This window comes from Protopterus annectens, chromosome 1.part1 (assembly GCF_019279795.1).
Source record: "Protopterus annectens isolate FY-2018-M chromosome 1.part1, PAN1.0, whole genome shotgun sequence".
Lineage (NCBI taxonomy): Eukaryota > Metazoa > Chordata > Ceratodontiformes > Protopteridae > Protopterus > Protopterus annectens.
In genome coordinates this window covers 1315761311-1315779849 of record NC_056726.1, presented here as the reverse complement: position 1 = coordinate 1315779849, position 18539 = coordinate 1315761311, and positions in this window count along the sequence as shown.

Sequence of the window (18539 nt, the reverse complement as noted above, 5' to 3'; positions counted from 1 at the left end):
GTTAATGCAGCTTAAATGGATGAAGAGGATAACAAGGAAGATATATGCAAATGATGCAGCATAGCAATAGTGTAGTGGGCAGAGCATTCACCTTACGAGCAACCATTCCCAGTTTGAGTCCCACTGCAGCAGATTTCATTTTCCATGGCAAAGCACGTTATGAGTAATATTTATGTTGCATAACCCACTAAACAACATTTTTTTATGAACTGGAGTACTGCAGTAAATACACGTGAGGTGTCAGTGTCATAATGAATAAGGCACTAGTAAGCAGGTTTAAGCACAATTAAGCAGTAGTAAGCATATTTAAGCACTAGTAAGTGGGCTTAAGCCTGGTTGCGTGGTGGTAAGCAATGCCTACACTGGTTAAGCAGTTCTAAAGCTAATTCTCTGTAAGCAGATGTAACGGCAGGTTAGCAGTGCTTACCATCATGCAAACCTGCGCAAACCTGCTTACAAATGCTCAAAAGTGCCTTAATCACTCTGTATATAACGGCCCTTGTTCTGCCCATCAACAAAATAAACAGCCATACAGGTCTCAAACCCAAGACCCTATATACCATAGTCACAGTAGCTGACCACCACACCATCACAGAAGTACAGAAAAAGAGGTATCAGTAAACAAGTCCTCACCACAGTATAACCAAACTGAACCTGTGAAAGGAATCTCTATGCAGTCATATGTTCCATAACCCACTACGTAACATAAATATGTGAAGTGGAGTACAGCAGTAAGCCCAGAAGTGAGGTGTAATTGTAACAGAGTGTTGAAGTCCCAATAAAACACAAGGACCCCATAGAGTGTACATACACATTAATCATGGATACCAGGTAGATATATAAGATGTAATGAATAAGAAATCAATGCCAAAAAGGAAATATAATGCAAAGCCCAATGTAAGCAATGCTAAGCATTGCACAAGCCAGCATAGGAGGTGTAAGCAATGTGGAGACCAGCTAACTCATTGTGCCCAGTGGTATACCCCTTTAAACAATGCCAACCTTAGGTAAGCAGGTTTGCCCATAGCTTAGCCTTTTCAAAATCTTCCAATCATGGAAAAGTGCGGGAAATCGACCCTACTTAAACCCAAGAGGTGGGAATACATCTCATAACTAGTTGTAGCAGGCACTATGGCAATAAGGGGAGAAGGTGTGCACTTTCAGATTAGCGCTGGTCCATCCAGGAGTCCAAGGTCATGGCAGGACTCCTTGTCAAAGACCATGATCAGAGACTGCTGCAGGGCCAGTACCAGGGCTCCCAATATAAGGCAGAGGTCTGGGACCATCTCACCCGTGACCTCACCATTGCCACTGGCATACCCCGAACTGTTTAGCAGGTCAGGCATCACTATGCCGACCTGAAGCGGTGTAAGGAGGACCTCTTGGAGGAGTGGCTCCAAGAGGCTAGGGCAGCAGGGGATGTTCCAGTCATGTGTAAGTATCACCCCAGTATGTGTGTAATACTTGCCAGCTCAAGTATATCATGGATAGGTATGGCTTAATATCCATCTTATGTCTCCCACAGCTGCAATGGAGTGGGCCGCGAACCAGGAGGCCCACACCAGTCACCTGGCGAGGTTGCAATGCGAGGCAGGTCAGTAATACTCATGCATTTACTGTCATAGGAAATAAAACTAAAAGTAGTAGTAAATTAATTGCCTGTATAAAACCTGTGTTGTTCAAGTCAAGTACTACATACAGTAGAGAATATGGCAGGAAGGGTCTCATATTGTTTGTGTGTCAATAAAAGTGTGATAGCTTGAACAAACAGGTCTAACTGCTGGACTGCATGTGTATATTCTGGTATTATATGGTAATGTAGATTTGCAATCATGTAATAGTACTGTTGTATTAAGTACTGTTACCCACACCGTGCACCATAAATTGAATGTGTAGGAATGCCTGTATATGACAGGTGTAATCCCCAAAGGCCATTTAGTACAACTGAGAGACACATAGATAGTAAACAGGGAAAATGCAGACAACAAAAACCGAATCGCTCATGCAATTGAGATGTGAACTGCTGCTTTTTTAGCACACACAGCCATGGTTCGAATCCTGACAGTGGCAGTAGTCTGCATAAAGAATCATACTCCACAACTGTATAGATATGTCCAGAATGTCTATTAAAGTGCCCTTATCTATTGCCTATCAACCTTACCCCTGGGAAATCAGTGGGATGATCCCAGACTTATAGGCAACAAACAGGAAATACAACTGATTGACACACCTCTATGAGAACAAAGATGGCACACTAGCAACTCCCAAATACCTTATGTTTATAAGAAGCCATGTATGTCCCATTTACACCCCGACTTGTCAAGCTGTGGTCAGAGTGTGTACAGTAACAGAGTGAGATGTATGTGCATAATAGTAATGTGGAATCTGGTACTGTGTGTTGGAACATTCAGGTAGTGCTAATAAACATTCCTCCCACAGGTCTGTCAGATACCAACACTGTGCCCAGAAATACAAGAATGATACCCAGTACTGGCACTGTTCACAGTGGTACTGTACGGCATTGCAACTGATGCAGTTGCTCTGATTAATGAGGTATTACACATCACTGTCGCCCACACTGTCCAATAACATACAACTGTCTAGAAAATCTGTATAAGAGTGTTGTAATACAAGGTCAGAATGCAAAAGCACAGGGGATTAATAAGACAGAAAGCAGATAGGAGATATACAGCAATATCTGTATAGCAGACACAACTGTGATGGACAGTGTTTAAGTTATAGCAGACAAAGCCATGGTCTGAATCCTGGGAGTGGAATTAGGCTGCATACAGAATCATACCCCACAACTGTACAGATGAGGCCAGAATGTCCAGTATATGGGCCCATATCTGCTGCCTGTCCCCCTGTCCTTCTGGTAAGTCTGTGGGATGATCCCAGATGTTTAGCCAGCAAACAGGGAATACAAGTGATTGTCAAACATCTATGAGAACACACCTGTCACTGTAGCAACCCCCGAAACTGTTAGGAGAGTAATATTTCAAGTATGTCCTATCTACACTCCCATGTTGTCAAGCTGTGACCAGAGTGTGTACAGTAACAGAGTGAGATGTATGTGCATAATACTAATGTGTAATCTGGAACTTTGTGTGGCAACAGTCAGGTAGTGCTAACAAACATTGCTCCCACAGGTATGTCTGATATGAACACAGTGCTGAGAAATACAGACCATTATAACATTTACTGGTACTGTTCACTCTGGTATTGTAGGGAGTTGTGAGTGTTGCAGTTTCTCTGAATAATAAAGTATCACTGGGCACTGTCACCCACACTCTGCTACATAATATAACTGTGTAGGAAAGCATGTATATGTGTGTGTCAGGTCACTAAAGGTGGAAAAGGGCAATATTCTAGATATGTCCCGGCACACCAGCATGTGGTCAACACATGGCTAGAGTCTGTGCAGAAAGAGTTGGATAGCTATGTGCACAACATCAGCCCCAAATCTGGGAGTATGTGTAAAAACAGTTAGTAACAAACATTCCCTCCACAGGTATACCAGGTAAGAAGTGCATACTGCAGGTAAAAACAGTTCATGTGTAATGAAGACAGCCATATCACTGTCCAAACTAAGGCTATAGGGTAGTGTAGTAACACCTGTAAGGTACAGATAACAGCACTGACTAGGAAAGTAATGTGGACTACAGGAATAATACTAGTTATTAATTGACATCTTTCTCCCCCTCCCGCCATATCTCCAACAATAATCAACATACCCACCCCAACTGATATGTACTAACACCTATGTTCTGATAATGTCCAATTGTTTGATAAATATTTTAATGGTTCCCATGCATGTACTATATTGAATTATTCCATGGTGTCATCAATGTACCTGCATGCTGTTCTTATTACCACTGTGGTCCCATATAAGCATGTGTTCTGTGTGCTATGCAACTGTTCCGTATCTGGTGTCTGGTTTAATGGGACTATCTATACATGCTGTTATACCTAACCCTGGAATGTGTTGACTATTACTAACCCACATATGATGATGAAATCTAAACATTATAGCACGTTTGGGAAGGCAGGTCCTAGCGGACCCACCTGTCCCACCTCAGCTGGCCTTGGCAACGGGAACCAGCTTGTCTGGGGCCCAACATGGGACCTCCCTGTCCATTGGTCCTGCACCACCTTTGGGTGGAACCACCTCAGGGGATGCAGACAGGCACCTGTCACCCATCGCCAGGTGTGCAGAGAGAGATCAACCAACAGTTTGGTGATCTACAATGCCAGCTCAAGGGACACATGTTGCAATTAGAGAGTCAGCCTGGCTCTGTGACTCAGCCCCTAGCACAGCCACCTTCTGGGTTGTGAAGGTGCAGTGGTGACTGCCCATGGATGGGGACCTCAATCCCACTGTTTCCATTAGGGGGCTTATGGGATTCTGATTCCCCATCAAGGTGTTTAGCCCCCCCAACATGTGTCATATACCGCCCCTGTATGTGTCTTGTTTGTCTTGTCTGTTAACCTACTCAACCTACCTCCCGAAATATACCTATTACCCCTCCCCAACATCCCACTCTCACCTGAAAAAAAGGGCAGCTGTTTCCACAAAAAAATCTCACCACATATATAGCTGTCCATTTTGCACACGTGTCCACTGGACACATGTAATCCGGTCTAATTGGCATCACAACTTTTTTTTTTTGTCCTCACCTCCTACCAGGGGTTTGAGTGTCTAAATCTACCTCCAAATTCAGTGTATATGCACATCTATTGCTGTAGAAAAAAATAGACAGCTATGGACCTTCCCTACACCTTTCCTGCACATCCCTGACTATTTTCCTTACTGTCTTTCCCTCTCTGTGCCATCACCACTTTACTATCAACCCCTTTTTCTTTTCTTTTAAAGAAATTAGCACAGGGGTAAGCAGGAGTAAGCACTTTTAAGCAGCAGTAAGCAGGTTTAAGCCTGTTTGTGTGGGGGGAAAGCTATGCCTACACAGGTTAAGCAATGTAGAAGCTAACTGAGTATAAGAAACTGTAACCGGAAGTTAGTGGTGCTTACCTCTGCACAAACCCGCTTACAACTGCTTTAAAGTGCCTTAATCACTCTGTATCTAATGGCCTATGTTCTGCCCAGCAACCAAATAAGCAGCCTCAACATGGCTCAAACCCAGGACCCTGCACTAAATAACCAGACTGATTTACCACTAAGCCACGTTAGAGATACATAAACCTGATTTTTTCAAAAACATACCATCCAGCTCAATCATTCAACAGTACAGTGAATGTATTCCAACATGTAGATGTATATGTGTGTGTGTGTTTGTTTGTTTGTGTCTTTCGGCTTTTCCTGGTTAGGGGTCACCAGAGTGGAACTCTGGTCCGCTAATGATTGTTAGTGGATTTTTATGTACCGGGTTACCAGCCCTGACGCACAACCTTCAATGAAGGCATGCCCCATTCACGTATGCCTCCACACAGAAGACACTCTAGTTGAGAATCGAATGGGACAACGTCTTGCTATGAGGCAAAATATATTAATATCTAAACAGAAACAACATAGAAGGACGACAAGGAGACATGGTGGTGGAATGAGGAAGTACAGAAGAGTATACAGGCAAAGAGGTTGGCAAAGAAGAAGTGGGATTGTCAGAGAGATGAAGAAAGTAGACAGGAGTATAAGGAGATGAGGGGTATGGCAAATAGAGAGGTGGTGAAGGCTAAGGATAAGGCATATGAAGAGTTGTATGAAAGGTTGGATACTAAGGAGGGAGAAAAGGACCTGTACTGATTGGCTAGACAGAGGGACCGAGCTAGGAAAGATGTGCAGCAGGTAAAGGTGATAAAGGATAATGAGGGAAACATACAAGAGAGGAGAGGGTGTTGAGGAGATGGAAAGAGTACTTTGAAGGGTTGATGAATGAAGAGAATGAGAGGGAGAAAAGGTTGGATGATGTAGGGATAGTGAATCATGAAGTACAATGGATTAGCAAGGAGGAAGTAAGGATAGCTATGAAGAGAATGAAGAATGGAAAGGCTGTTGGCCCAGATGACATAGTGGAAGCATGGAGGTGTTTAGGTGAAATGGCAGTGGAGTTTTTAACCAGATTGTTTAATAAAATCTTGGAAAGTGAAAGGATGCCTGAGGAATGGAGAAAAAGTGTTTTGGTGCCGATTTTTAAGAATAAGGGTGATGTGCAGAGCTGTAGTAACTACAGAGGGATTAAATTGATCAGTCACAGCATGACGTTATGGGAAAAAGTAGTGGAAGCTAGGTTAAGAAGGGATGTGATGATTAGTGAACACCAGTATGGTTTCATGCCAGGAAAGAGCACTACAGATGCGATGTTTGCTCTGAGAGTGTTGATGGAGAAGTACAGAGAATGTCAGAAGGAGTTGCATTGTGTTTTTGTAGACTTGGAGAAAGCATATGACAGGGTGCCTAGAGAGGAGTTGTGGTATTGTATGAGGAAGTCAGGAGTGTCAGAGAAGTATGTAAGAGTGGTACAGGATATGTACGAGGGTAGTGTGACAGCGGTGAGGTCTGCAGTGGGAGTGACGATGCATTTAAGGTGGAGGTGGGGTTACATCAAGGATCAGCTCTGAGCCCTTTCTTATTTGCAATGGTGATGGACAGGTTGACAGACGAGATCAGACAGGAGTCCCCATGGACTATGATGTTTGCAGATGACATTGTGATCTGTAGTGAGGGTAGGGAACAGGTGGAGGAGACCCTGGAGAGATGGAGATATGCTCTAGAGAGAATAGGAATGAAGGTCAGCAGGACTAAGACAGAATATATGTGCGTGAATGAGAGGGAGGATAGAGGAATTGTGAGGATGCAAGGAGTAGAGGGGGCGAAGGTGGATGAGTTTAAATACTTGGGGTCAATAGTTCAGAGTAACAGTGAGTGTGGAAGAGAGGTGAAAAAGAGAGTACAGGCAGGATGGAGTGGGTGGAGAAGAGTGTCAGGAGTGATTTGTGACAGACGACTACCTGTAAGAGTGAAAGGGAAGGTCTACAAGAGGGTAATGAGACCAGCTATGTTATATGGATTGGAGACAGTGACATTGACAAAAATGCAGGAGTTTGAGCTGGATGTGGCAGAGTTAAAGATGTTAAGATTTGTACTGGGTGTGACGAGGGTGGACAGGATTAGGAATAAGTATATTAGAGGGTCAGCCCAGGATGGAAGGTTTGGAGACAAAGCCAGAGAGGCAAGATAACGTTGGTTTGGACATGTGCTGAGAAGGGATGCGGACTATATTGGGAAAAAGATGCTAAGGATGAAGCTACCAGGTAACAGGAAAAGAGAAAGACCTAAGATAAGGTTTATGGATGTGGTGAGAGAGGACATGCAGGTGGTTGGTGTGACAGAGCAAGATGCAGAGGACAGGAAGAAATGGAAACAGGTGATCCGCTGTGGCGACCCCTAACAGGAACAGCCGAAAGAAGATGATATATATGTATGTATGTATATATATATATATATATATATATATATATACATATTTGTATATATATATATATATATATATATATATATATATATATACATACATATATATATAAATATATATAAACATATATACATGCAAATGCTTACATCTGTAGATATATATGTCTACACCTATATGTCTAAATATACACAGCAAATTACATATATGTTGTTGTTGTTGTCTTTCAGCTTTTCCAGGTTAGGGGTCGCCAAAGCAGAACTCCGGTCTGCTAATGATTGGCAGTAGAGTTTCATGAACACCGAGGTGCCACCTCAATGTTCAACCTTCAACGAAGGCACGCCCATTTACGCATGTCTTTCGAACGCCCACCAAACCGCGGGGAGGACATGCAGATGTAAGCAGATAAATATCTATGTACGTATATACGGACATAGTTATAGATATGTAAACAGATATATATATATCTATATGGGTATATATAGACATACACCTGTAGATAACAATGGGAAAATAACTATAACATATATCTCCACATGCACCGTTAATGGGGTTGAGAGGCCCCAAACAATATACGTCTTGTACAAATAGGTATACCCTCCCACAGCCACACACATCCACCCTGCAATACACTACCAAGTGTTGCAGATCCCATAACCAGTACCTGACATGACATAGGCATCCCTAGGATACATATACACAGACACATATATGCAAATACAGATATATATATATATATATATATATATATATATATATATATATATATATATATATGCATATATATAGATATATTTGTCACTAAATCTACACCACCAAAATCTACACATAGTAACACAAAAACATTCGTGGAGGCTCTCAATAATAATCTGTCTAAGCAACAAAGACATCCAAAGCAAGCAACCTCCATCCCCCAACACAACCCAAGTGGCACATAGCCCACAGACTCAGTGCGCCACTCACCTACAGCCAATAAGACAAAACAATGTACCCAACACACTAGTCATAGGTGACTCTATAGTCAGGGTCTCTGATGTCCCATTCACCAGACTAAACAAGGAGAAGGTTACTGTCAGTTGCCTGTTGGGTGCCAGGGTCCGCCACATAACCCACTCACTCAGGTCACTCCACAACAAGTACAGATATGATTCGGTCATTGTCCATGTTGGTGTGAAAGACCTGAGATGTACCTCCCTGGACTACATGAAAAGAGACATGGAAGAGATCTCCGATCTTGTAGCCCAGACAGGTATGACCCTAGCCCTGAGTAGCATTCTGCCATCGCCCCGAATGATACTGCAGCACAAGGACAAAATGATTGACTTAAAAAATTGGCTAAGCTTCTGGTGTCATTCTACGGGGTTCCAGTATCTGTCTGCTTGGGATGACATGGTCGACAGACCACGATGCTTTGCCACAGATGGCCTGCACCTGTTACCCATGGGATTCTGGATACTGGCTAAGGCTCTTGCTGCCCCTATAGTGCCTTTTTTAGGCAAGGTTCAAATAACAAATTCACTACCATAACAGGATCAGGCAAGCCAAAACTGAGGGTAATGCTACTCAATGCTCCCCTGCACTACCAGGCTATAACTCATACCACACTTTTTGGCCATGTAACCTGGACCGAAGCACCAAAGGTGGAGGTGTGTCCATATTCATTAAGGATATCCACACCTCCAGGCTAGTTACTCAGCATAATGCATCCGAGGTTATCCAAGTGCAACTAACTCTGGGCAAAACTGCAATCCAAATTGTAGTTTGCTAGAGATCCCCCACCATGCCCCAGGATTCCCACTCCTCTTTTCTTGATGTACTGGAAAATATTTGAGTTCAACCAAACACCCTAATAATGGGCGACTTCAACTACCCACCATTAACTGGGAAAACTACTAGTGTACCAACTCCTTAGCTCAACGCTTTCTGGAATTCATAAACTCCAATGCCTTGGATCAACTTATCCACAACCCCACCAGGGGCAACAATATCCCAGACCTAGTCATTACCAACATGAGTGACTGGTGTTCCACACCTGAAGTCAACACCTCATTGGTCTGATCCGACCATAAGCTAATCACCCTTGATATCCACATCCCGCCCTCACCCCCCATTAAGGAAACCACGGTAAAAAATGTCTCCAAAGCCAACTTCATGCTACTTAAGACAGAAGTGGTTAACTTCATGACACCCATGCACAACTGCTGAATCCTACACAAATGCACTCTATAAGCACTTACACGAGTGCATGGATTGTGCTATCCCAAACAGAACCAAGATGCTATCCTCCAATAAAAGGGAGCCAATATGGTGGTCCCCTGCCATAAACAAACTGTACAACAGAAGGAAGAAACAGTTGCAAAAGAGAGTAAAATCCCATGAGTGGAGGAGCTCCCTGGTCAGCCTCAGTAAGAAGCTGAGATCCCTTATAAGATCCTCCAAAGCTAGCTACAAAAACAAAATTGCCACTAATTCTAAGGACAACCACAAAGAATTCTATAGCTATGTCAAGAATCTCGATGGCAACACCCAAATCTGCTCTGAGTTACAGCACAAAGGCACACAAATTACAGAACCAACTGATATTGCCAACATCCCGGCTAATAGGTTCAGTGCTAACTTTACCTTCCCCTCACCCCCTAAAGGGCCCATACCTATACAGGAAGAATGCAGAGTCTCTGTAATCACAACTATGTAGGTAAAAGCTGTGCTCTCTAAAGCCAAAAACAAAGCATCCATGGGACTGGACAACATCCCAGACTGCGTTTTACATGAACTTCAGAACAAACTGGCTCCCCACTTAAGCACCATGTTCAATAATAGCCTTGCATCGGGCTTTGTGCTCACTGAATGGTGCACAGCAACAGTTATCCCACTCCACAAAGGGGGAGCCACCACTGATCCCGGAAACTATTGACCTACTAGCCTGATGTGCCTGGTCTGCAAGGCCATGGAATGTATCATCATGGAACTCATAAACAAAGACATTGGTAACCTCCAGACTCTGGATCCCACACAGTTCGGGTTTGTGAAAGGCAGATCATACCTCCTGAACCTGATCCATGTCTTTGAGGCAGTCACCAAAGCCATAGATAAGAGTAAGGTGGCTCAAACAGCCTATCTTGACCTCGCCAAGGGTTTCAACACCATCCCCCATTCTGGAATTATAGCTAAACTCACTAAACTAGGTATAAATCCCTACGTCACAAGATGGTTTGCCAACTGGCTCACTGACAGAACTCACACTGTAAAAGTTGCAGACTCCAAATCTGACCTCAAAGCAGTGACAAGTGGAGTACCTCAGGGTTCCATCCTGGGACCTCTCCTGTTTGGTATCTACTTCTCTGAAGTACAGGCTAACACAGAAGGCCTCTGGCTAATGAAGTTCGCAGATGACTGCAAACTAGGAGCCATAGTCAAGTCCCTAAATGATGTGGACATCCTACAGAAGGGCCTCGCTGAGACAGATGCTTAGTGTCAGAGCCATGGCCTCAAGCTCAATGCCAAAAAGTGCAGTGTCATCCCCTTTGGTAAAAACTCAGTACCCAGGAACTACCACATAGGCAGCAATCTACTTAACACCGAATGTGTGATAAGAGACCTTGGGACCCAGGTGGACAGTAGTCTCTCCTATGATAGTCACATCGTCACAGTAGTCAGGAAGTCCTTCTACGTGGCATACCTCATCATAAAAGGGTTTTCATCCAGGAAAAAAGAGGCCATTGTTCCCCTCTATTCGACACTCATTAGACCCATTATAGAGTACAACGCCCCTTTTGGAATGTACCTCACAAGACATCTGCAGCAGCTGAAAAGGCCATAGAAGTACCTCACAAAGAGGATTACTGGCCTCAAACAAATGCCCTACACTGACTGCCTCAAAAAACTCCAGCTTTACTCCGTAGCATATTGCTTACTCTGAGGTGATCTCTGCCTAACATATAAAGCTATGTCAAACCCAGAGCTGTTGGAGATGCTATACCTAAAGAAATCCCAATCCCTACATGCTCTAGGGACCTAAACCTTGTCACCACAATAAACAGGACATGCTGGAGGGATAGATTCCTATCCCAGAGACTTCCCATACTCTGGAACAGGCTACCCATCTATATCAAGCAAAGTTCTTCATTAGCACTCTTCAAGAAAAATCTTGATGAGTGTATGAGAAATAGGAAATACACCCCAGGGATCACTTCTGTGTCTCTGCTCAACAGTGGCACAGGAAAATAACTTTCTTGGGTGGCGTAAGCCAGGGAACCTTGTTGGCTAGGCTTATGTAGGCCCTTGGGCCGATAGCCTAGTACCTACCTATGAACCTATGAAGCTATGAACTACACATAAACATGCAGAGATATGTTCAGTAAGTTACATATGTAGTACGTGTACATGATATGGAACAGCCACTATTCCTACATTTACCATCTTACCAAATGGAAACTGTAAGAGCCACCCATAGAAATGACATTCATTGCCTGCAACATATCCTCACAGAGATATCAAAGGATATAACACCACACACAGGTGTGCATAAATGGGAAAGCTTTATTTGTGTACTATTACAGTTGTATATGCCATGTCATATAGCTGTTTAGACATGGACATCCATATAAACTGAGTAATGCAACTGTGAAACAGTTATAATAATACAGTAGTCTGGAAAAGTTAACAAACGTTGCTGTCCAGGCCAAGGCCATCAAGTAGTACAATAGTAAAGACAGACTGGCCCACAGGATAACAAACAATCAACGGTAAGTAATGCAGGTGTATAGTTAAGCAGCCTCTATCTACACTCTGTAGACAATCCCTAGGGGGTAAAGACCTCAGTTGACACAATGGGATGTAACTGTTATATAACAAGGCACAACTGACACCATCACAAGCACACTGACAAACAGAACAGTCTGTATGGCAGGTGGCAGTAGGCCTGCATTTAACCATGGTGGATTGTATGGTAATGACATCCATATACCTTAAGGCAGCTCAACCATGATGGTCTTCGGGACTTTGGGGTTTCAGGATTCTGTAGCGCTCCCATATACATATGTGTATATATAGATATTTGTATACATAGATATACGTATATGTATATATAGATATATGTATATATAGCTATATATGTATGCACATCCTATGTGTACAGATATGCCTAGTTATGTTGGTATATATGTAGATATCAATAACTACATGTGCATACATATCTATTTTGATATACCTACTACTGTCAAAATATATATGTAGATATCTATATGTATATGTGCATATGTATCTCTATCTGTATATGTGTAGACATACATTTGCTCTGTATATGTATATATCTGGGTGTTTATTTGTATATTTATTGTACATATACATATCCATCTATGTATGTTGATATGTATATCTGTATGTCTATATAGATATCTGGATAAGTATATTTAATATATCATCACAATATGTCCTGAACATGGAGAGTAGCCCTACCTCAGCCCCTGTAGACCCAACTTCATAGTCCAAGGGGATGTCAAGTATGTGTAGCAGGTACACTTGTAGAGTATTGCTACTGTAATATGGATCGTCTTTATAAACATGGTGTGTGTGGGAGGTCACATCTGCTTTTAACATGTGTGCCATTGGCTACTGACAGACATCCTAAGAATATCATAGTAGAGTACCACTGCTAGCACGTAATGCTTCTGTGGACTACAGTAGAGATAATGGCCAATATATGTGGACAATCTGACACACTCTGGACATTCCAGAGGTATACACATAACCCTTTAGTGCAAGACATGTGGACCGATCCTGACAATGTGTATGTTAACAGCCATGTAGATGGGTATAACAAGCAACTACTGTTATACATTTGCCCCCACAGTTTATGCATTCACACATCCCTGTCTGCCCAGCCACATAATAACCTCTGGTAAAGGGGTGCCATGGCTACATACCACTCACTAGATATTGACATACATCTGTACAGCATCCCACTGCTCTGTCTGACATACATGACTGTTATGGTGGCCTGGCAGCAGTACATCTGGCAAGTAACTGGACATTACATCTCACTGGGTATGTACACTAAGCTACTAGGCATGTAACAAAGCACTGTGTAGGCTACAGGCAGACCGGCTCAACACTGGCCTACATTTCCTACGGGGGAATGCACATGTACCTGCACATAGATAGCAGGCTCTACAGGCATGCCACAGCACAGAGTAACATACACCTGTGTGTAAGTGCATCACCACAACCAATGTGAACACAGCCACAGCTACATATGGCATGCTAGTGTATTATTACAGTATATGGACTGTCTGTTCAACACCAACTTCAAATGTGTCACACACACACTCATCCCACATATACTGGGCCGCTACAGAGTGTGATCTGCTGCCTGATGTTTTATGGAATGTGTGCGTGTGTGTCCCTATAAATATGTAAGCTGATAGGGTAACATACAATGGAGCAGCATGTAACATCAGATAGAACAGGACCAAGAACAATGACATCTACGACAGTCTGTACACAGGCCAAGGTATATATTAACAATACACACACTGCAGACAATCACCATAAGTACACAGACCTCAGTACTGTACACACAACCACAGAATGTCCAGGTTATATCATCAACTATAACCCCTACTATACATTACATGAGTAGCAGTCTGATATCTCACTGGCTTGTTATCAGATATGATGTCAGTAAGTATGGTGTACAGTACATATGCACTCGTTACGGCATAACATATGTACAAAGGTTGTCAGGGTTGTGGCTGGAGGCACATACACAGGGCCAATATTGACATGTTGCTGTGATAACCTCATACATTTACTGTTGTAACAGGGTTTGTTGCACCATATGTTCTATGAGAGATATGAAGTCAGTAACTCTCATGGCTGTCTCCATATACAGACTGCAATCCTCACACTACCTTCTGCAGTTCACAAATAGGTGCTCTGTGGGTAACACCTGAAACAAAAGGCACCACACACTGGCCAGTCTGCAGATGGCCCTACAGATGGGTGTTCCCTCAAACATAGCACTGACGTGGCAGGTATGTAAACATGTAGGACAGCCATATCCACACACACCCTGTTAAACCAACATTACTCTAAATGCAGTATAGCAGCACTTACAGTCTTTAGTCAGGTCAGGCACATTCCCCTCCTGTGTGTTGGCCTGTTCCCACAGTTTATGTTGTTAGAGGTAAATTCCAATCCATCTGAGATGCTGTTTGCCAAACAACAGATCGAGTTCTTGCTCACAGTGAATGAAAGGCCCAACACCAACACGATGTTCCTAGATACTGGTGTGTGTTTCCATGCAATTGGCTATGGGAATGTTAGCACAGCTGTTCCATAAGGACAAAATGATTGACTTCAACAATTGGATAAGCTTCTGGTGTCATTCTAAGGGGATCCAGTATTTGTCTGCCTAGGACGACATGATCGACAGACCACAATGCTTTGCCAGAGATGGCCTGCACCTGTCACCCTTGGGATTCCGGATACTGGCTAAAGCTCTTGCCACCCCTATAGTGCCTTTTTTAGGCAAGGTTCAAATGACAAATTCACCACTGTAACAGGTACAAGCAAGCAAAATCTGCGGGTAATGCTACTCAATGCTAGAAGTCTAAACCTCAAAATGCACTCACTTGAGGCACTCTTTAAAATGGAGAACATTGACATCTGTGCAGTGACAGAGACTTGGTTCAAAGCTCCAGAGAGCACCCCTGTATTACCAGGCTATAATTCATACCACACCTTTTGGCCACCTAACCCGGAATGAAGCACTAAAGGTGGAGGTATGTCCATATTCATTAAGGATATCCATGCCTCCAGGCTAGTTGCACAGCTTAATGCATCCGAGATTATCCAAGTGCAACTAACTCTGGGCCAGACCGCATTCCAAATTGTAGCTTGCTACAGTCCACCCACCATGCCCCAGGATTCCCACTCCTCATTTTTTGATACACTGGAAAGTATTAGGGTACAACCCAACACCCTAATAATGGGCGATTTCAACAACCCCACCATTAACTGGGAAAACTACTCATGTACCAACTATTTTGCTCAACGTTTTCTGGAATTCATAAATTCCAACACCTTGGATCAACTTATTCACACCCCCACCAGGGGAAGCAATATCTTGGAACTGGTCATTACCAACATGGGCAACCAGTGTTCCACACCAGAGGTCAATTCCTCGTTGGTCAGATCCGACCCCAAGCTAATCACCCTAGACATCCACATGCCGTCCCTACCCCCAAATTAGGGAAACCACCATAAAAAAACTTATCCAAAGCCAACTTCACACTTTTTAAGACAGTAGTGGCAAACTTCATGGCACCCATGCAGACGGACAATAGAGGTAAAATTGCTGAATCCTCCACAAATGCACTTTATAAGCACTTACATGAGTGCATGGATCATGCTATCCCTAATAGAGCCAAGATTCTCTCCTCCCAAAAAAGGAAGCCAATCTGGTGGTCCTCTGCCATAAACAAACTTTACAACAGAAGAAAGAAACTGTTGCAAAAAAGAGTAAAATCCCATGACTGGAGGAATTCCCTGGTCAACCTCAGTAAGAAGCTGAGATCCCTCATAAAATCCTCCAAAGCTAGTTATAAAAACAAAATTGCCACTGACTCTAAAGACAGCCACAAAGCATTATATAGATGTGTCAAGAATCTCAATGGCAGCACTCAGAACTGCTCTGAGTTACAGCACAATGGCACTAAATATACAGAACCAACTGATATTGCCAATATCCTGGCAGATAGGTTCAGTGCTAACTTTACCCCCTCTCACCCCCTAGAGGGCCCATCTCTATACTGGAAGAATGCAAAGTTCCTGTAATCATGGCTGCACAGTTAAAAAACACACTCTCCAAAGCCAAGAACACAGCATCCATGGGACCTGACAATACCCCAGGCTGCGTTCTACACAAACTACAGAATGAACTGGCACCCTACCTAAGTACCATGTTCAATCATAGCCTCACCTCAAGCTTTGTGCCCACTGAATGGCACACCACAATGATTATCCCCCTCCACAAAGTTGGAGCCACGATGGACCCCGGGAACTACCACCCCATTAGCCTGACGAGCCTGGTCTCCAAGGCCATGGAATGAATCATTCTGGAACTCATAAACAAAGACATTGGTAATCTCCAAACTCTGGACCCTACTCAGTTCAGGTTTGTAAAAGGCAGATTATGTCTTCTAAACCTGATTGACTTCTTTGAAGCAGTCACCAAAACCATAGATGAGGGTAAGGTGGTTCAAAGCAAAAGATCCAGCAAGCATGAGGCATAGAGTATGAAACATAAAGTTATTGTAAACCAAACCGGTTTTCTTAACTAACTTTCAACTTCAGTGGCTGATTTTACAACATCACAATGAGTCATATATATAGGAAATATAAAGTAGGTGACCTAACATCACTTCCTGTATTCTCACAATATAGCCACAAAACATAAAAAATAAGAATTAAATTAATGTTTGACAGTAAATATTTCCCAAAAATAAAACTTGTTTAGTTATGTTTGAAAAATGTATTGTTGGCTTCTGACCAAATCCATGATAGGAATAGTAGCAATTGCCATGTAAAATACTAGTAAAATGCCAATGAAATAACAAGCATTCAAAAATTAATAATTAATGACCAAAAAGGCAATGGCCAAAAATCTTTGAAACCACAGTACCATTATTTAATATAAATGCATGAATAACACTGGGTGAATCGGCATTGTAGTTTATCATTGAGACCTGGTGTGAATAAACCACCTAATTTCACTATCCACATTTTGATTCTGCTTTGTTTTCCAATATTTACTGTGCACCACATCCTGTTTTATTACATTTCTGTTGCCAACAATTCTGTCAAATGCAAACAAAGGAAAAATGGGCCATTTTATGTATGATGGAATGTTTAAATAATGCATAGAGTTTTGCCTGGCATTTCTGATATCCCCAAATGTTTCAAAGTAAGGAATCGAAACTGTCTGGATGTTTGTCCAATATAGAAGGCCCTGCATATTGTGCACAGCTGATAGATCACTTGATCCAGGTGCTGCCAATTGGCAAAATCATTTGATGTCTCATGCGAAAATCTTGCCTGTGTTTTGCTAAGTGAATTATTTTGGTTGTATGAGACAAGTTGCCAAAGGCACAATGACCACAAGGGTGACAACCTGTTGGTTTATCCCTAAAATGGTGGTTTGAGATCTTTGGGAAACTTCAGGGATTGATTGTTTTTGAAATGCGAAAAATATGATCCCAGGGTTTTAACTTTCCTGTAAGAGAGAAGAGGCATCTGTCATCTAGCCATTTTGCTAGATGTTTGTTGATGTCAATTAATATGTTCCGGTGATGATTTATTATGTCTTGTAGTTGATGGGTGTTTTCTGCACCAAAAGTGGTAACTAATCTCGGATTGCCTGATCAGGTGATTGAACAGCCTTAGGTTTGTAACATAACAGGGAATGTGGCTAAGACAGAGTTGGCAGTCATGCCAGCTGCTGAAGATGAATGTCTGAAATGTGATAACTCACTCTGTGTAAATCTGTTGGAAGATCATCCTGACAACATTTTAAGATCATGGTTTTGATGAACAAATTCTCTTAATCCTAATGAACTGTGATTTGGGAATGTTCTTGATGATGTGTTTGGGATCTAAACTAGAAGCATGTAGTAAACTGTTATATTGTGGATGTTTCCTGTGTACTGTGGTACATGAGTGTATTATCTACTTCTAGAAAGGTGTACATCAAGAAATCCGCATTTCTTGTGTATCATAGATTGTGACTGTAAATTTAACGCCCCCATTTATTGCTGTTCAAATATTCAACAAATTCTTGGAGATACTCAATGCCTCCTTTCCAAACTAGCCAGCAATCCATCAAGATGGCGTCTCCAGATATCCATGTCTGGCAGATTATAGGTTGTGCAATTAGATTTGTATATGATTTGATCTTCCACCATATCCCATGAAGAGATCTGCATAAATGGGTCTTGAAAGATGCACCCATCGCCAGTCACCCTGTATCTGCCAGTAATTTTTGCCTAGTGCAAGTCAAATGTCACATTACAAGCACTGCTGTAAGTCCCTTTCACAATTACATCAATATATGCT